At 48.3% G+C, this 20,603-nt stretch overlaps 1 protein-coding gene across 1 annotated transcript in view; it reads left to right on the top strand.

Annotated features, from left to right (window-relative positions):
* LOC144762241 (uncharacterized) overlaps nt 1–20,603 on the top strand; it is an 875,873-nt gene that overhangs the window by 728,730 nt on the left and 126,540 nt on the right. The window lies entirely within an intron of this gene.

Here is a 20,603-nt window from a genome sequence, read left to right as displayed (position 1 = left end):
AGTCTATTGCTAGACAGGGGGTTTCCCACATTTATCAGACTGCACAAGCTAAGAGATAGGGGGTTGTGGTCACTATGAATAGACGGGATAACCACCATATCCAACACATATTTCCACAATCTCCTATCTACCAGAATGTAGTCAATTCTACTGGGGCAACTAACTCTATTGTAGGTACACGCTCCGGAAAAGTCAGACGGAGTACGTCCGTTCACTGCTACAAGAGCGTGTTCCAGCACCATGGCATTTAATTGGATAGTGGTACATGTCCACTTTTTGATGGGCGCAATCGTCAATTGTGGAATTCCCCATCTCGCGTCTTCCTCCAGTAGACCTGCCGCGCCGACGACAGCCAACGGCTCAAATGTGCAATTGAAGTCGCCAGCTATTAGCGGCAATGTGTCCGGGGAGCAGCTGCTAAGTAAGTCTGCAAGTAAAGCTATAGTTGGAGATTTATCCCCCCTCCCCCACGGTATACCTCTAGCATATATGTTAAAGACTTCCAGAGTCTCTGGGGCTTGGGGAATCCGAATTGTTAACCTCATCAAGTCATGGGAGATGTTAGGGGAGAGGGATATCTTGCATTTTAGTGAGATTTTAACCCAGACAAGCAGACCTCCAGAAGGGCGACCCCTTTTGGAGGGAGTTGCAGGTACATGGAAAGTAGAATAGCCGGGCTTATATACTGGTTCCAAGCACCATGTCTCTTGGAAAATACACAGGTCATGCCTTTCTATCAGTTCGTTCCAATCGGGGAGGGTTGTTTTATTCCTGAGACCTGCGATGTTCCAAGAAACAACGCTCAAATCTCTGCTTTTGCCGTTTATGGGTATTGTGACAGGTTCAGCCCCATGTCCAACGGTAGAGTTTGGAATGTCGGGGTTGGCGGGAGCTATGAGCTCCTCAATCCCAGCGTTACCTGTATCCTGCGATATAATACAATCTGCCTCAATTCTTCTCTTGCATGTGGAACAATCGTTGCCCTGTGCTTTGTGGTTGTCATCCCCGGTTGCAAAAATGATGGACATTGGGTTATCACAGTCCAGATTTTAACTCTGTAGGTTACAAGTTTGGTTATCTGCAGTTTCAGTTAAGGCTATAGGTGGGCGAGATGTTCCCGGGGGTTCGGTAAGTCAATCAACGGCCTCCAGTGCACTGTACCTGTTGTAACAGGGAATGGGCGGTTGGATGAACTGGGGACCATACCATTCCTCTCCACACAGACTTCCTCCATAGGTCGGCCAACCACCTCTGCTCTGTGACAAATTCCATCCTTCTACTACCCCACCACCTGGGATAAACGTGTTCAAATCCCTTCGCACCTCGTGCCTCCTCCCTCCCCGGGTGTGGTTATTATCCCTGAGCCAGCTCCAGCCATTGTCCAACTGCTCCTCGGGCATATAAAAATAGGACAGCGGTCTTGCTACAATCGCTGTGCTGTGGATTCCGGGTTTCCCCCTGCATATATGCTCGACAGTGCGACAAACCTCAAATGTCACAGCGACACAATCTCCCTTAAGTGCTTTTCTATTAGGGCCCACCCAGGGGGCTCTCTCAACCATCAAGATGTTGCTGTGGGTATTAGGTGGTAGTGGGTAGATGTTTGCTAGCCAGTGGGATACCTTGTTTTTGAGCACCCAAGAAGGCTCTAAAGATGTCGGGGCCAATTCCGGTACACCTGTCAGAACGATTACAAAGCAACAGGCTTCAGGAGGTAGGTTGATGTTTCGGCGTTTCTGGCTCTTGGCGGGAAGAGAAGAATCTGGTTTTGGGGTGGGGGCAACGTAGTTATTTGTTTTTGTTTGGTTAGTGTGCTCAGCTAATGAATTGGACCGGACACCCCCTTTTTTGGAATCGGGGTTAGAGGTGGTCGGCAATGGAGTCTTAGGTGTGTTATTTTTAGATGGAGTCTTAGGTGTGTTATGCACTATCACCTAGAAGGTATCTTGGCGCTGTATACCGCTGTGGAACCCTTCCTGGCTTTCCCTGTGAGATGCCCCTTACTGGGCACCTCCAAGGTGAGGCCAGGCATCCTAGCGCTTTCGGGGCCGTTGTGGAGATTAAGCAAGCTATTGCCCAGAGTTGCAGTGTGGGACCCATGATTAGATTAGGCACCTAGTCGACAATTATCGAGTCCGTGGACACTGAGCCCAAGACCCTGCCGCGTCGGGAATTGAACCCTGGTCCTGGGCCAGACCTCTGCCTCAGGGTCTGCCGCTCTAATCGGTGAGCCACACTTCTCCATATAAGTCTCACCAGTAATGCACCAGTTTGATCTCCTTCCATATGCAGTCGCTGTCTGTATGGTGTGTATGTACATTATTCTAATAATTCTTCTCATACTTTGTTCCATTTAGTTCTGTATTGTGTTATATTGTGTATATCGTCTCCTACTTTCTTCAGTTGCCTTTCTTGTGTTTTAATGTCCTTTTCTAGGTAGTGTTTTACCCCATATTTCGTCCTCATACACACACCCCTTATAATCACCGTCATAGCCTCCCATTCCGTGGAGCTGTTTGCCATAGACCCCCAGTTTTACTCAAAATGTTTAGTTACAGCCCCGATACTTGTGCCGCATAGGGTGGATCAGTAAGTACTTCTGCCGTAGTCTCTATAATCGGATTGCGGAGCGGCCCTCTCCATTTTTCAGCCTCAGTCACAGTGGTGAATAATTGGAGAGGTATCGGGGCAGTTAAACTATTCCCTCCGTCGCAGCTGACAGCCCAGGTGCCAGGCCGCAATGGTCTATGCGACTGAATGTATTAGTTGTCAGGGTGTAGCATGAGAATATTTTCTTATGTGGGTTCCTAGCTCTCCATTCATCTTTCAGCTGCATGCCCTACATTATTGTTAGTAGTGATGCTGACATTCTGGGTTTTGTGTTACTTTTAGAGGGCTCTCTATCTAATGTGCCATCAAAGATACAATTAAAATCTCCTGTGAGTATAATCTCTGCACCCATATGTGGCCTCGCCGCCTACATGATTGTCAGAAAGAATTCAGGACAATCTGAGTTAGGTGTGTAGACATTTATAATACATAATTCCCTTCCCTCCCATTTTCCATGCAGTAAAATGAATCTCCCCTCAGGATCTAGAACGTGGTGTAAGTGCATTAAGGGAATCCCAGGTTTCACCTATATGAGTGTTCCCCTTGCATGGCCCGAGTAGGAGGTAGCATAGATTTGTCCCTTCTATTTCCTCCTCACACTCGTAATTGTACCTCCCCATATGTGAGTATCTTGTAGGATGCTATTGCCACTTTATATCGTATCACGAAGACATGCATTCAGTGTCTTTTATCTAATCCCGCTATACCCCGGACATTCCAGCTAATAATCTTTAATGCTTGTGCAGCCATTTTTAATTTTCCTAATCCTTACTTCATCCCTGTCTAACTTAGGAATGTCCCTTTTCCCATTCCTTATACACTGGGTTTGGACTGGAACCCGTTTTTTGGACACTGCAATGTAAACTTCCCTCAACACATACCGCCCCATTACCCTCCCCCTTCGATGTATATTTACTTTTAGCTTCCATAACATTGGTTTTCAAGGTCAGGTACCTTTCCAATTATTTGACCTTAGTTTCTGTGCTAGAGTCCTTGTAGATAATTGCTGTGCCAGTGGAATGGTCTCCGCCGGGATGCCTGGGGACTCCTCAAGCTCCCAGGTGAAGTTCAGCCTCTGTTGGGGGAGATGCTGCCCCTCGATTTCCCCACTCCATCCCAGGTTGTTTCTCATGTAAGTGTTGCCCCTGTCTCTTTGTCCTTTCATTTATAAGCCACCCCTCTGATGTAAACATGCTGATTGATCACTTATCGGTGTTTCTCCATTTGCCCACTTGGTTTTGTTCATTCGTGCCCACCTCCCGGAGCCTATGGGGTGTGTCGTTGGTTCCTGTGATGCCAAATCTGACTCAGGCACAGTTTTCGTGTCGAAGGCCTGAAGTGTCCCATCCAGGAGAACTTTGATCCAGGCCAGGCTGCCTTGTCTTCCTAGTTGTTGCTGTTGTTTCATTTTCTGGGCTCCTGTACATGTTTTCTGGCTGCTGGGGTTCTGCCAGATCCCATGGGTAGAACCAAACAGTTCCCTCTTTCTCCTCTGGCATCTAACCAGTCGCTGATATCAGCGGCTGAGAAAAAAAACAGAACACCGCCCTAATTTTCAACGCATAACTTTGCTGGGAACAGGAGGCTATATTTTAGGTGTAGATCTCGGAGTTTTCTTTTGATCACTATGAAGCTTTTTTCTGCTCCTGGACTCTTTGTGTGTAATCAAGGGATTTTGAGATAGGGTGTCCCTCATGGTGAATTTGTCCTCTAGTGCGGGTAGCCTGCAGAATTACATCATGATCTCTATAATTAAAGAATCTGGCAATGATGGCCTGTGGAGGTGCGCCCAGCCTGGGCTGGGGAACTAGTGCCCTATGTGCTCTCTCCACATTAAAGAATTTAGAAAGTCTCTTAGGGGCCAGTTCCTTATTGATCAAGTCTTCCAGAAATAGTTCCATGGAGGGGCCCTCCGCCTTTTCTGGGAAACCGAGAAATCGTAGCTTTTTCCATCTTGATCGTCCTTCGGGGTCCTCTCCCCTCTCATTCAGCTGTATTACCCTTTTTTAAAGGTCAACTACTGTGGAGCTAAGATTGCGCACTTCCTTCTGACGTGCATCAAATTTTTTTTCAGTGGTGGTCATCCTGTCCGACACTTTTCTAAGTCACAGCGCCAAAAAATTAAGTCTATGGCAACTGTGTCAATTCTGTGCACCATGTCATCTCTTGTCGAGTGGATTGCTCAGATTACATCAGCCAGTGTAGTGGGAACTGTGTTGCTCTGTTCATATGAGTCCAGCCGTCCGTTAGCGTCCTCTTCCCTAGTTTCCAGGCCTTGTATAATTGGTTGTGCGTAGTTTGATATTTTTTCACCATTGTTGCAGGGAGTACCACTTCCTGTGTCAGAAAGATTAGGGGGTCCCTTTTCTACAGTTCCTTTAATGTGGTATTTGTTCTTAATAACTTTACTGTGGGAGCTCTGACCAACAAGTCTTTGAATCCGCGTGGTCTCACCATTTAATTTGTCCCTCTATGAGTAGCAGACTTTTGATTGGACTTCCTATACTGCTTCTTTACCAGAATTGCTTATTTACTAGCCCCAGTATTTAGATAATACTTGCTCTTGAGATTTTCCTTTGGTCCTTTTAAATGATATGTTCCTTTCAATCTGTATCTGTTCATCTGCCTTACTGTTTTAGGCTTCAGGTTCCACATGCATCCCTTCTTATTATTTTTATATAATTTTCTATTTATTTTTACCAATACTGGGCCGTCCTCTTGGTGCCCAGATTACTTGGGCCGCTGCAGTATCTTTTGGAACTCAGAAGGGTAGCAGGACCTGCCAGCACTGGGGTTTGGATCGGATCTCCCCCTCTAACATCTTCCAGCTACTTGCTTTTGGCAGTGGGCCTCCTGGACTCAACTCACTACTGGTTTTAATCAGAGTGGAGTAGTGAATGAGCTAAGTATTGCACTGCGTGGCTTCTGTCCGGGTGATGGATGTATACGAATCCCGATGCTTGTGTGTTATTTTGAGCAGGCCTGTTCCTCAACTCTATGGGGCATATTATCAACAAATAGCAATATGTATCGCAAAATGGGCTTAGTGACAATTTTTTTCTTGACGCGTTTCGGCGCATTTTATCGCAGAGATAACGTGCTATTGGCAACGTTTATCTCTAAAGCGATAAAATTTCCGGCAATTGCGGCGAAATGCGTGAATATAGCTGTGAATACAGCGATATTCCACGCATTATCACTAATAGGGTCGAAACCTCAATATCCAACTCCCATTGGATACACAGTCTAAGAACTGGTCTGAGCAGGCGTTAGGTTTTGGAGGTATTCTTGCTTAGCGCGAATATTTCCATCGCTACACCTGCGTTGATAATAGGCGATAGCGATGTTAGCGACTGTTTTCAGTCGCTAACTGTCTGGGTACGCCCACTTTGCATGTCATTAGCGATAAATATCGCTGACATGCAAAGCGGCCCCAAACCGCTTGCTATCACCTAAAAGCTGTCGCTAACTGATGTTAGCAACAGCTTGCTAATAGGGAAATGAAATTATCGCCGCTTTGCGGCCGAAAACGGCTGCTAAAGCATCGATAATTTCATTTCGCCTGCCTTGGTAATATGCCCCTATATTTTTCCTACCCCCTTTATTAGTGTTAGGGAGAGTGTCAATACGCTGCAGGCCCCATGCGCTTCTGCCCCTCTCATATGGCGGAGTTCACCCCAGGGCACGGCACACCTTAACTTGCAGCATGATCTAGCGAGGATATTGAGGGGCTGCGCGACTGGCCAGAGCCCAAGTCATATCGGAGGGCTAGCCACACATCGCGATCATGAGCGGGCCGAGCTCTGCTTCTCTCCTATCTTCCAGGCTCCGGTCGGGTCTCTCTGCAGCCTCTCTGTGTCACCAACCCTCCCGATACAGGCCAGCGCCTCAGTATTCCAGTGAAAGTGGAGTGGTGTGGCTCACTGGTTAGAGGCGGCAGACCCGGGAGCAGAAGTCGGCCCGGGACCAGGGTTCAATTCCCGACGCGACAGGGTGGTGGACCAGGGTCAGCGGACTTGACAATTCTAGCCTCGGTGCCTACCTGGGTTCCCGCTCGGCAACTCTGGGCATTAGCTTGCCTAATCTCCACAACGGCCCCATCAACGCCGGGGATGCCTGGCTTCACCTTGGGGATTCCCAGTAGGGACCATCCCACAGGGAAAGCCAGGACGGGTTCCCCAGCGGTATACAGCGCCGGGACGCCCCTTTGCTGGGGCAGCTGTGCGCTTTACAAGTATACGACATCTAACATTTATTTATTTAAATCTCGCAGAATCGTGCCTATTGCGCTGCCTGCGCGTCCCCACCAGCTCCTCCTTGAATAAAACGATGCTGCGAGCCCGCCTCTTGTCTGGCCGATCTCTGTGTGCGCGGCTACTCTCCGCCGTACTTAAAACCTCAGGGAGGGTAGTCGCTGTGTTTCGACATCGTGTGAACACTTTCCCGGAGCAGGCTGTTGAAGGATAATGGCAGATTCAACGGGCTTTCGAGGGGAGCTTTGACAAATACCTCTATGCAGTCATCTTGCTAGACCACGACCCTAGTAGATTGAAGTCATATTAAAATAGAGGGGATTTTGCAATCCCAGTCAAAATACCCTTCTCTAGTTTCTTAATGGCACACGGGATTCTGCAATCTCTGCATAAAAAAAATGTGTCGCTAATTTCTTTGTAATAGGTGAATAGTGATGCATCCAGTTTCCTAATATAAAAACATTAAGTAGCGCTCAACTGTAATGACTTATTACAATTGAGTTCTGATGTCAAATTGCCTCCTCCCAGACCCAGTAGCCAAAGGTAAAGGTAGCTCACAGAGTTTAAATAAAGCAGGTGTTTAAAGAACGAAAACAAAACGTTGCCTTTCCTTTTTCGGCTCTGGTTTTCTAGCTTTATAGTGACAAGCAGACATAAAAGATATTTTTAGCAACATGTTAATTTATGTACTCCTTAGCTAATTATATAACGGTTAGAATCTTTCCCCATGTTTCTCACATTCGAAACGAATGCACCATTGTATCGAAAATGACTTGTATTAAACTGATTCTAGTATCTTTTGGAAACAAATATCTAACAGCTTTATTATTGTTTAATTTTGCACTAGAGATTCTGGGCCTGATTCACAGAATTAACTGAAGACAAAATCCTAAACTTACTACTTTTGGTATTCACAGAATGCACTTACTACTTTTGGTTTTCACAGAATGGATTTACGACTACTAACTTTACGTCCGCACTCGGTCCGGACATTCCGGCCCATAGAGGCGGAGATTCCGGCCCGGAGGTGGGTCTTCCGGCCTGGAGGTGGGGATTCCGGCCCGGAGGTGGGGATTCCGACCAGTGGGGGAGATTTAGCCATGGCCGACATCTCCACCACCGGGCCGGAAGTCCCATCTGACGGGCCGGCAGTCCCACCTCGGGGCTGGAAGTCTCACCTCCGGGACGGAATCTCCGCCTCCTGCCCGAATCTCATGCCCGAGTGTGGACGTAAAGTTAGTAGTTGTAAATCCATTCTTTGAATACCAAAAGTTGTAAGTGCATTCTGTTAATACCAAAAGTAGTAAGTTTAGGATTTTGTCTTAAGTTAGTTCTATGAATCGGGCCCTCTATGTTTAATGAAAGAACTCACATCAAAGATTTATGTGGTTTGTGAGCAAGAATATGTTTTGACAATGTAATCCAATGAATAAACGCATGCCCTCTGGGACATGGGAAGAGTATTGGAAGTCACCCTGAAATGTCATCACCTTTCATTTATTTATTTATTTATTCATTTATTTAAGTTTTGTATAGCGCTAGCTGGACCCGAAGGTATCAGAGCGCTTCACATCGAATACAAATAAGCATCAACAAGACAAGTAGGTCGAAAGCAGGGCAGGGAGAACAGGGGGAGGTAAAAGTCTATTCAATATCAGCAAGAGCGCACAACATTGTGGAATCAAGGGTGAGTCATCCAGCTCTCTCTGGGAGCATAGAGATAGTGATATATCAAAGTCAGACGAGGTGTTCTCGTTACGATCCAGCCCGCTCAAGAAAGAGGGCTTTGAGTAGTATCTTGAATTTCGGGAAGGAGGCGGTCATCCTGATGTGTGGGGGGATTAAGAAACTCTACGGTGACATGCAATTTTCTTTATAATGTACAGCAGGGGGTACTTTATTCCATACATTTATCAAGCTCAAAAGTGACAGTTTACCTATATCTTTCCAGAATAAAGGTCACCCCAAGTAGTTACCATGTTTGACATTATAGTCAGCCACTTCATCCCTTTCAGCAAATGCTGCACATAAGTGACTGCCATTTTGGAAGGAGACCAACATCTTTCCTGATTTACCATGTAGGAAGGGTCCACATCCTCTAGCTGTAGGTTTAGGGAAGTCCACTAGTGGCCCTCGCGCTGCAGCACCTGCACTATGTGCAGTACTTCTTCAACGTAAGGTGAGCCACTGTGCACCACCTATTTTGCACCAACGTCTAGACCCAAGGTGTGCATGGGAAGAGGTGCAATAGGACATTATTTTACCCCTCTATGTCACTCGACAAGTCTAACTGCTAAAGCCACATTTTCTTTCCAAGGAGCGTTAATGCTAGCCCAATACCAGTCAGATGCTGGCATTTACAGCTGAAAGACGAACTCCACCTCCTCAACCACGCTTCTTGCTTACAAGAAAAAAAGTCTTAAATAGAGGAACTCAATTTTATCTTGCATTTCACAACTTTGTGCTTAGACACTATGCCACAGGATACCATCATCTATTTTTTCCAAGCAAAGATCATGTTGCTTTCTGGGGCTTGTAGTTTTGCTTTTAACTGCTTTTTAAGGGATCAAACCCCTAGCATGCAAAATGTAGGTGACCAAAATGGCAGAATTGACTGGAGCCACCAGTTAGCTATTTAACAAAGTCACCCACTCCATTTCAAAACATGAGCAAAACCAAAAGTAAACTCTGCTCACATATTTTGTGATGGTTCACTATTTCACTAACACAATGTATTAAAACAAGCTGTGGCAATTTTAATAATTTTTTTTATGTGTAGTGGAGCTTTATTTTACATAACAAAGAGAAATGATAAGCAAAAGGCAGGTGGAAGCTGCAGAAGGAACATCTTGTGATTCTCAGGCACATACAGGACAAGTACAATGCAGGTAGCTAACTCATCAAAGAGGGGGTGAGAGGTGGTAAAAGACTGTTTTACACTTTTGGTAAGCAGGCATAAACTCCTGGAAGAAATAGCCAAACCTCTTTTGCAATTCCAATATTTTTTTATTGGACCCCCTACTCATATCGACTGACGAATCCTCACCTACCTAGTGTGGAATGCTTCCTCAGTGGATTCCATATCTTGCAGTGGGAAGCATTTGAGAATAGTCCTGTTAACTGTTTTACTGTCTCTTGGTTGTGGGTTCCCTAGCTTAGGTGAGACTATGATCCTTGTGTCTATATTTATGTTCTCCCTTTGTTAAATAGTTAGACCTATAATACAATTGTATGTCGGTGATCTAAGATTTTTTTTTACTGGTGCCTCCCTACCGCAACGTTAAACACGGAAGGGCTTAGCAATAGACCCTACCTTTGCCACCAGTACCAATAGGGCAGTGCAGCAAGGGCGGTGACAGCTGTGCCCTATATTCTACACAGCTTAATCTGTGTTGCGTTCTGTCCAAAAAGGCAGTGCCATGGAGTCTGAAGCCCTCAGCCCTCCACAGGGCTTGGTCGCCCCACTCACTGCTGCCGCTCCTGCCTGCCTTTGCCGCCTCCTGCCTGCAGATTCCTTCGCTCGCTGCTCGCTGCTCCTGGGAATTTCCGGCTGCTCCTGAGAATTTCCCGCTGCCCGCTGCTTCTTGGAATTTCCCGCCGCAGCCTCCCTGCGGCCCCGCCCCCCTGTGATTCCATTCGCCGCCCCGCTCCCGCCACCCAGCTGCTCCTCCCTCCCGGCTCCTTACTTAAGGGGACCGTAGGGGACCACAGAGTGTGACCGCTCAGCCCTCCACAGGGCTTGGTTGCCCCACTCACTGCTGCCGCTCCTGCCTGCCTTTGCCGCCTCCTGCCTGCAGATTCCTTCGCTCGCTGCCCACTGCTCCTGGGAATTTCCCGCTGCTCCTGGGAATTTCCCGCTGCCCGCTGCTTCTTGGAATTTCCCGCCGCTGCCTCCCTGCGGCCCCGCCCCCCTGTGATTCCATTCGCCGCCCCGCTCCCGCCACCCAGCTGCTCCTTTCTCCAGGCTCCTTACTTAAGGGGACCGTAGGGGACCACAGAGTGTGACCGCTCAGCCCTCCACAGGGCTTGGTCGCCCCACTCACTGCTGCCGCTCCTGCCTGCCTTTGCCACCTCCTGCCTGCAGATTCCTTCGCTCGCTGCCCGCTGCTCCTGGGAATTTCCCGCTGCTCCTGGGAATTTCCCGCTGCCCGCTGCTTCTTGGAATTTCCCGCCGCTGCCTCCCTGCGGCCCCGACCCCTGTGATTCCATTCGCCGCCCCGCTCCCGCCACCCAGCTGCTCCTCCCTCCCGGCTCCTTACTTAAGGGGACCGTAGGGGACCACAGAGTGTGACCGCTCAGCCCTTCACAGGGCTTGGTCGCCCCACTCACTGCTGCCGCTCCTGCCTGCCTTTGCCGCCTCCTGCCTGCAGATTCCTTCGCTCGCTGCCCGCTGCTCCTGGGAATTTCCCGCTGCTCCTGGGAATTTCCCGCTGCCCGCTGGTTCTTGGAATTTCCTGCCGCTGCCTCCCTGCGGCCCTGCCCCCCTGTGATTCCATTCGCCGCCCCGCTCCCGCCACCCAGCTGCTCCTCCCTCCCGGCTCCTTACTTATGATGCCCCCAGAGCGATCGCATAGCGGGAGCGCCGATTGAGCGCGAAGGTGCGCCAAAGGTAAGTCCGTCTGTGCCCGTCCGGGCCTGGCCCGCGCCCAGCGCCAGGACCCCTGGCCCTCCCCGCCGAGGCAAGACGACCCGACTGACCTACGACGCCGCCACTCTCAACGCACTCAATGCCGGCCGGACCCACGCCTGCTGCCGAGCCACCCCGAGACGCACCCACGGACCCTTCACCTGCTGCACCTGCAAGTTCACCTGCCTCCGAACCTGCCCCGCACCCGCCAAGACAAACACCAGCAGCAACCACCTCAAGTGCATCCTGATCAACACCCGCTCCGTCCATAGACACGCCGTGGAACTCTGGAACCTCCTCGACGCTACATCACCGGATGTCGCCTTCCTCACGGAAACCTAGATGAACGCCTCCTCTGCACCCGACATCGCCATCCCGGATGGGTACAAGATCATCAGGAGGGACCGCATCAACCAGACCGGAGGTGGCATCGCCATCGTCCACAGGAACACCATCCGCGTCACGACCGACGCCAACGACTGCTTCGCCGCAGCCGAACATCTCCACTCCCAGATTCACACCGACCCTAAGATGACCCTCAGAGGCACCCTCGTCTACAGACCCCCGGGACCACGCACACAATTCAGCGAAGACATCACAGACTTCATCAGCCCGCACGCCCTCCCCTCCACTGACTACATCCTCCTCGGGGACCTCAACTTCCACCTGGAGAACAACAAGGACCACAACACCACCGCCCTGCTGGAAAACCTCGCCAACCTCGGACTCAAGCAACTGGTCAACACCTCCACCCACTACGCCGGACACACGCTTGATCCCGTCTTCTCTTCCAGCAAGTACATCACCTTCAGCCACGCCACCGGACTCCACTGGACCGACCACAGCTGCGTCCACTTCAGCTTCAAAAGATCCACGACCCACCACCATCCGCAACAGGTACCTCACAGGAATTGGAGCAAGATCACCGCAGACCAGCTCACCACCTCCCTCAGCCAGAGCCCACCCGCCAACACAACGGACCCCAACGAAGCAGCCCGCAACTTCACACAGTGGCTGACCGCCTGCGCCGACGACCTCGCGCCACTAAAGAACCCTCCCAGCAGACCCAGAAGCAAGAAGGCATCCTGGTTCACCGACGACCTCAAGGACTCCAAGAAGACCTGCCGCACCATCGAGAAAGCCTGGCTCCTCGACCGGACCACCGACAACATGACCGCCCTCAAACACGCTACCCACAAGCACCACCAGCTCATCCGCACCACCAAGAAGAAATCCCTGAAGGAACTACTGGACAACAACGCCCACGACAGCAAAGAGCTCTTCACTATCGTCAAGGAGTTCTCCAACCCCAGCACCGGCACCAACGACATCACTCCGTCACAAGACCTCTGCGACTCCCTCGCCTCGTTCTTCCACCGCAAGATCGCCGACATCCACAACAGCTTCGGCGCCCCACCCACGCACCCAACCGTCGAACCAACGCCCCCCACCGCCACCCTTCGCACCTGGACCACTGTGACCACCGAAGACACAGCCCGCACGATGAACACCATCCACTCCGGATCACCGACCGACCCCTGCCCACACCACGTCTTCAACAAGGCCGACTCCACCATCGCACCCCAACTCCGGAACATCATCAACGCCTCCTTCAACACCGCCACCTTCCCGGAGAGCTGGAAGCACGCCGAGATCAGCGCCCTCCTGAAGAAACCTACAGCCGACCCCACCGATCTCAAAAACTTCCGCCCCATCTCGCTCCTCCCTTTTCCTGCTAAAGTCATCGAGAAGATCGTCAACAGACAGCTGACCGCCTTCCTCGAGACGAACGGATCCCTCAACCCCTCGCAGTCCGGCTTCAGAGCCAACCACAGCACCGAGACCGCCCTCATCGCAGCCACCGACGACATCCAGACCCTGCTCGACAAGGGGGAAACAGTGGCCCTCATCCTCCTGGACCTCTCCGCTGCGTTCGACACGGTCTGCCACCGCACCCTAGTCCAGCGCCTCAGCAACATCGGTATCCAAGAGAAGGCACTGGAGTGGATCATCTCGTTCCTCGCCGGAAGAACACAAAGAGTCCGCCTCCCCCCGTTTCGCTCCGAGGCCACCGAAGTCATCTGTGGCGTCCCGCAAGGATCTTCACTCAGCCCCACCCTCTTCAACATCTACATGAAACCTCTCGCAGCCATCGCACGCCAGCACAACCTCAACATCATCTCTTACGCCGACGACACCCAGCTGATCCTCTCCCTCACCAGAGACCCCGACACCGCCAGAACCTGCCTACACGAAGGGATGAAAGATGTCGCCGAGTGGATGAAGGACAGCCGCCTGAAACTGAACTCGGACAAGACGGAAGTCCTCATCCTGGGATCTTCGCCCTCCGCCTGGGACGACTCCTGGTGGCCCCCAGCCCTGGGCACCGCACCCAAGCCAACCGACCACGCACACAACCTGGGCTTCATCCTGGACCCCTCCCTCTCGATGACCAGACAAGTCAACGCCGTCTCCTCATCGTACTTCAACACCCTGCGTATGCTTCGCAAGATCTTCCGCTGGATCCCGACCAGGAAGACTGTCACCCAGGCACTTGTCACCAGCCAACTGGACTACGGAAACGCCCTCTACGCCGGAACCACAGCCAAGCTACAGAAAAGACTCCAGCGCATCCAGAACGCCTCCGCCCGACTCATCCTGGATGTCCCCCGACGCAGCCACATCTCCAGCCACCTGAGGAACTTGCACTGGCTCCCCGTCGACAAGAGGATCACGTTCCGGCTCCTCACCCATGCACACAAGTCTCTCCACGACCTGGGCCCCAAGTACCTCAACGACCACCTGACCTTCTACACGCCCACCCGCCAGCTACGGTCCACCAGCCTCGCCCTCGCAGCCGTACCACGCATCCGAAGAGCCACCGCCGGAGGAAGATCCTTCTCTTACCTGGCTGCCAAGACTTGGAACTCCCTCCCCATCCACCTTTGGCTGACCCAGGACCATCTCGCCTTCAGGAAACAACTCAAGACCTGGCTGTTTGAGCAGTAGCATACCCCCCCCCCAAGCGCCTTGAGACCCTCCCGGGTGAGTAGTGCGCTATACAAATGGCATGATTGATTGATTGATTGAAGACAACAGCTTTAAGTCAGCCTAAACCTCGTGCTGTGCTGCAAGTATCACTGACTGTCCCATTTTTATAGCCAAGGTGCAACCTTTTACATTAAGAAATTGTATTTTGGATTGTTTCACTTTAGCAGCTTAGATTATATCACAGCACTGATTGTTTTTTATTAGAAGTAGTGAATCACACTCTTTATGCTGTCACAATTTTATTTATGACGCAAGAGGTAAGTCAGTTCTCTTGTTTCACCAGAAAAAGCCTACATTGTTATAAACAAAGCAACATTACGGTCCATTAGTCTATACACAAGACAGATTCTTGAACAGTGTACGCCCAGAACTGAATTGTTTCAGGGTGCTCTCAACGCGATGATCACAGGAAAGGACGCCTGGTGATTTTTTTGTATTGCTTTGGGTGACACTATTTAGTCAAGCTTGGTATCACATTCCTTAATCCTCCTTTCCTGATGATAATTTTATTAGAGCGAGGGAAGTCAGTTGTCCAGTTCCTTCTATACAAGGCCTTTATTGCTGTTATAGATGGAGCAACACTATGTTCTATGAAACTATATACAAGAGAGGTTGATCTATAGTGCATATCTTGAATTGATTTATGTCAAGATGCTCTCAAATGTAATGATCATGGAAAAAGAGGCAGGTGAAAGACAAGTATCATTTTTATTCCCCTGAGCGTGAGAAAGGCGGTTAAGGCATTGCATTATCTTGGTCCACGTAGTTCAGTTTGTCATCAATTAGATTTCCAAGTTTTAGGGTTTTCCTTACACGTGTTGGTAAAGGGCCCATTTTCTACGGCTAGCACGTCGGGGTCCAGAAGGAGGGTTGAGCTCCAAAATGTATCTCTTCATTCTTTCCTGAGTTTAGTTTTATACAATTCCTGTGCATCCAAATGTTGAATGCCTGCATGCAGTCACAGAATCTGGATCCTGTGCCTTTGTCATCGTTGGCCAGAGAGACCATAATTTGGGTGGCGTCTGCATGGGAGGTCAGGTAAAAGCCAAAGGTTTTTATTATGTCAGCCATGGGGGTGACATGGACATTAAAAAGTGTCGGACCAAGCGAGGACCCCTGAGGGACCCAGCAAGGGAGAGCGAAAGGCTGTGAAGTGAATTTACCCAGCCGAACCGACTGCTCTCGACCAAAGAGGAAGGATTTCGGTAGATTCCAGGCTGAGCCAGTGATCCCGATCTTTGCTAGTCGATCCAGCAGCATCCCATGATTGACAGTGTCAAAGTTTGCCGAGAGATCAAGCAGGTAGAGGGCTGCCCCTTCACCCTGATATAGCGCCTGCCGGATCTCCTCGTAGCCTTCATTATTGCAGTCTCTGTGCTATGGTTGTGGAAGCCAGATTGAGTAGCGCCCAAAAGGTTGTTTGATTGAATGTGCTCAACTAGTTGGGTGTTCATGATTTTTTCTGTCATCTTCACTGACAAAGGTAGACAGGAAATTGGGAGGTAGCTGTTTGGGTCCCTGGGATACAAGGTAGCTTTTTTTAGGAGCTGAAGCTCAGAGGCTTTCTTCCAAATTGTTGGAAATAGACTAGACTTAAGCATGAGGTGAAAATGGTTGTAAGCTTAGAGGCGATAGTCTCTGCTGCTAGCTTAGCCGAGAGCAAAGATCCTGGGGAGAGCCTGAGGATGTGAATCAGTATTGGTGACTTCCTCTAAGGAGGGTGTGGCAAACTCATTAAGCGTCATCTGCTCCTTCAATAAGGTGGCGGAGGACCTGTCCCTAAAAGTAGGGGCGGCGGAAGAGGTGAACATACTATGCACCGCTTCCACTTTTTGTAGAAAAAGGTTGACCAGGGTGTTACAGAAAGATTGGCAAAAAGGGCAGTGTGTTTTTTCAGTGTCTGTAGTTGACTAAATTACCATTTGGAACATTTCTATCTTTCTAATGAAACAAGAAGCCTTTTCCTTTGTAATTAGAATCTTGTAACAGGCTAAACACAGCTTGTATTTGGCTTTCTCTGCCTCCTTATAATCGATCCTCCATCTCTTCTCCTGTGAACCCAGTGGCTGAGGTGTTGTTACACTTAATTGTAACCGTTTTGGCTTCAGCCAGACGGCTGGCAGCATTGCCGAACAATAGAGTGCATTGAGAGACAGCTGCGTCTATGTTGTCTGAGAGTGCAAGTGATGAGTCATTTAGTGTTTTAAAGAAGAGATCCGGTTGGAAATTGTACCAGGCCTGACAGGAGGAGATAGTTGGTGGAGCATTGGTACTGGGACTGGGATGACAGATATTTAGCTCAAAGAGGACAGCACTGTGGTCTGACCAGACTAAAGGAAAGGTACTGGTTTTGCCTTGTGACGTGTTGTTGGCAAAGATCCCATCTAGTGTGTATCCTGCCTGGTGTGTGGAACCTGCTATGATTTGAGAAAGGCCTAGCCCTGACAGGGTCTGAAGAGGAGCTGACATGTTGCTGTGTTGGTGTGCCTCTAGGTGAGAGTTTAAGTCACCTAAGACCTTTTAATCGGTGGACAGGATATTTCCTTCAAGGAAACTGCCAATCTCCTGAGACAAATCTTGTCTGGGATCAAGTGGTCGATATATGACCATGCCTTTGAAAGACTGAATTTTGGTTATTTCAAACTGAAGGAAACCACTTCACAATGCTGTGAGGGGGCATAAATGCAACAGAACACTAGGTTTGCTCTGTAAGCAATCGCTATGCTTCCCCACGCTTAAGTGGCCTATCTTGTCTAATGATGGCAAATCCTGTGGGTAAGGCTGCCAGCAGGTCCGGATTACAGGATGGATTGGCCTATGTTTCCATAACGAAAGACAGGGCCAGATTGTAGGTGCCCATAACCAGGAGAAATTCAGAGCTGTATTTAACGAAGGATCTAGCGTTGATTAAATTGCAGAGCAACATGTTTTCATGCAAAATAGCTTTTGTGTGATGGCTGAAAGGGTGTAAGGGCACTGCAAAGGCAGCAGTTTGCACTGTTAAAGGCTGGGGCTCAGCCGGGGCTATGGGAGCCCACAACTTTGACAGGTGTTCAAAGCATCGTCAATAGTGAGACAGCAGTCAGGTCTAGGGCAGCCAGTGGTTTTACCTGAGTCAAGCGAGAGAAGCTCATCCTGTGTGTAAGATTGTATAAATTGGTCCCAAAATGGCCAGGAGGGCAGGCGCTAGGTGCCAGTGTGGACATGGACGGGCACTGACGGGCTTGCCTTAGGCACGCCTTTGGCACTCCCTGTGCACGCATCCACTCCACACATGCACGTTTTTAGTCCTTGGAAAAGCCCGCCATGCAGGGGGGATGGGGGGGTGTGGCTTGTGCGATCTGCAGAGCGTCAAGCAAAGAAATTGAGTGGGCAATGTAAAATGGAACCAGGGTCCAGCATCCCCTGAATTCAGTGGCAGGCTCCCCTGCAGACTGGAAGCTACTGGTAAATTAAAACCAAATTAAAAGAATAGTGAACGTCTTCTCCCATGATTCATTAGTTCATCAGCCCAAAGTGCACCTTTGCGCATGATAATGAAGCAAAGAAAAGGAAAAAGGAGAGCAGGTTAAAGAGGTAGAGTGCACATGGGTTTAGCAGGATCAGGGCTGTAGCTATCAAAAATGCAGCAGTTGCAGTGCCAGCAGGACTCAGGGGTCTGAAGGTGCCACTGTACCTCAGTCATAGCTAATGTGTACTACAAATTTAGGGAGTGGGGTATTTCCCTTTATTGTGTTAGGGCCATGGCACTCTTGCATGCCACCGATCAAGAAGACAAACTAGGCCAAAAGAGTATAGTAGACAAAGAACGGAAGTATGTTCTCTTGCGTGCTACTGATCTAGAAAACAAACTACAGCCAAAAAGGAGCAGTAGGACCATGGCACCCTTACATGCCACAGATCAAGCAGACAAACTAGAGCCAAAGAAGAAAGTACACAAACAGACAGAAAGCCATGAATATCACTGATCAAGAAGTGAAACTAGGCCAAAAGAGGATAGTAGACAAAGAACAGAAAGAAGGGGACAGGGCAAAGAAGCAGGAGCAAATATACCTGACTAGGGAAATGCTCAATATGCTGGAAGAGGAAGGCAGACAAAACATAAGTCACATGTGAACAGAAAGAGGGCTAAAAGTAACAGAAGAAGAAATATAGGAAGACCCATCATGTAATATGACTCATAAAGGGCAAAACATAGAAACCTTTCAGAGAAACGTAAACAACTCAAGGGTTTGGAAATCAAATCAACATTCAAAATCAGAGGTAAGGGTGTTCAATAGAAATGCCTCTGATATTTTAGGTCACTGAAAAGAATGCGCTCAAAATTGCAGTAGACCTCCACATTTCTAATCAAAATTTATTAATTTTGACATATTTAAAAAAGTTTATTTTTGTTACACACATAGGAACACAGAAAGTGTCACACATTTATTAGAAGCCCACAAAGTCCCACGTGTTCATTAAATGCAGGTCTAGGCCTCATAAGCAGCGCTACTTCAAGAGTTTCTTTTACAGGGAACATAGATCCCCAAAGTCAGCAATGATAAAGTTTTCTGTCACATGCTGCCCTTATTTGTACAAGGCAGAGATATACCGCCTGATTCATTAAGCTAAATTGCACTCGCAAAGGGCAAGATTCTCAGAATCTTGCCTTTTGCGAGTGCAATTTTTGCATTTGGGATTCATCATCCCAAATGCAAAAATCGCTATTTAAGAATTCGCACATTTGCGAAGAATTGAATTTAAGGAATCTCTATTTGAGATTCCTTAAATGCAATTCATAAAGCATTTTAAAATTGCGAAATTGCAATTTTGGGCCTCTATTTACCGAGAGGTCAGACCTCTCGGTAAATAGCAAAAACTTAGAAAAATGCATTTAAATGCATTTTTCTAAGTTGCATGTTACACACACACATGTCCTTTGAACATGTGTGTGCGCAACACCAATGTAGATTACATTTCAGGGGTGCTACAGAGTGTCCTTTGGACACCCCTGCACCCTTGAAATCGCATCCTGTAGGCCCATAGGAATGCATGGGGAGTTATTCCTTATTAGCGATTAGCAATTAGCTAATCGCAAATAAGGAACATGTAGGAATCGCAATATTTATTGCAATTCCTACATGAATCCCGTTTTGCAAGCCCTTAATAGCGATTCGTTATGAATCGCTATTAGGGGCTTGCAAAACGGGAGAATGATGAATCAGGCTGTAAGATCACTAGACAGCTTTCTCATTTAATTCAGACAAGCCCCTTAAACCTCAAAATTGGTTATCGGCAAAAGACACATTTTTGAGGTGCGTCCTTACATGTTAGTATATACTGCTGATGTTCTTTTTTAAAGCTTAAGAGATGTGGTTTGATAACATTCAAGTAAAAGTAACCCATTTCATGTTTATTTTATCTATTGTGGAAGTTCAAAATGGTTACCTAAATTTATGTCATAACAATGTAGAAATGTGCCTTAAAGTTAACAAGAAAACGCGTGTCAATATAGTGGTTAGAGAAAATGTGCCTTTATTAAATGTGCAAAAAGAGAAAAATGCTGCTTAATTTCTGCAGAAAGCTACATTTCTATCGTTCTTTCACTGCTAGGCTGCAAAATATGTATTTATTCTTTCTTTTCCCTTTCATAAAATAAATGCCTTTTTGTAAATGCTCATTTAACATTATAACTGACCTGCAGAACTTGACATCTTCGTAAAATGTACTGTTTGCTGCAAAATGTATTTATTTACTCACACCTCATAACTTCGTATTTTAGAAAGTTTCCTCGGCCGCATGCTTATAAAGAAGATGTATATTGAAGAAAGAACATGCTTGCTATGGATTTGAATTTCAGGATCTAACCAGGACATTCTAGATTTAATGTTTCATTTCATAGAGTAGTCCATTGTTACACAATGGAACACTGATTAGCTAACAGAGTATGTTTGAAAAGGTTCTGAGAGCCTTCCTCGATGTATGGTTTGTAATACTCTTTGGCCGCATTCAAACATCATCATGTCGACATGGACATTTACTGTGGGAATTGAGAGAAAATGACGGGCCATTGGATTATC

Source organism: Lissotriton helveticus, chromosome 6 (assembly GCF_964261635.1).
Source record: "Lissotriton helveticus chromosome 6, aLisHel1.1, whole genome shotgun sequence".
NCBI classification, from domain to species: domain Eukaryota; kingdom Metazoa; phylum Chordata; class Amphibia; order Caudata; family Salamandridae; genus Lissotriton; species Lissotriton helveticus.
Note: the sequence above shows the minus strand (reverse complement) of the source record. Positions and strands in the feature narration are given on the sequence as shown.